Genomic DNA, 909 nt, shown 5'->3' with positions numbered 1-909 from the left:
TCTGTATAATTATATATGTGTGTTAATACATAATTATGTATATAAGTATAATTATATCTGTATAATTATATATAGGTGTTAATATATAATTAGATATAATTAGATATAGCTGTTAATATATAATTATATATATAGGCATTATATATAATTACATAAAATGTCTATGCCTATGTATAATTATATATTAACATCTCTCTATATAATTATATATAGGTATTATATATATGTATAAAATACCTATATTCACTGTTGGCATATATAAATGCTATTGATTTTTGTACACTGATTTTTATTATATATTACCTATATATAGGTGTATATATATATATATACACACACACACACATATACCTATGTATATATACTTATACATATATACATCTATATATAATACCTATATAGATACCTATAAATATATATACCTATATTATATATTTTATATATATATTACCTATATATAATATGTATTTTATTATATATTATACCTATATATACCTATATATAGATACCTATATATATACCTATAAATATATATATCTATATTATGTATTTTATTATATATTACCTATATATAGATATATATAACCTATATATATCTATATATTACCTATATATTAACTATATATAGGTATATTATATATATGTTACCTGTATGTTATATATATCTATAATATACCTATATATATAATTATATATATATAACCTATATATACCTATATATTACCTATATATAGGTACATTATATATATAACCTATTATATATATAACCTATATATAATATACCTATACATATTATTATATATATAATTACCTATATTATATATATATTACCTATATATATTATATGTTATATATATAATATATAATACCTATATATATTATAGGTTATATATATAATATATGTATATA

Source organism: Sapajus apella, unplaced genomic scaffold (genome assembly GCF_009761245.1).
Source record: "Sapajus apella isolate SASKATOON/1434 unplaced genomic scaffold, GSC_monkey_1.0 scaffold28, whole genome shotgun sequence".
Taxonomy (NCBI): Eukaryota; Metazoa; Chordata; class Mammalia; order Primates; family Cebidae; genus Sapajus; species Sapajus apella.
The sequence above is the reverse complement of the archived record's forward strand: the minus strand, read 5'-3'. Positions refer to the sequence as shown.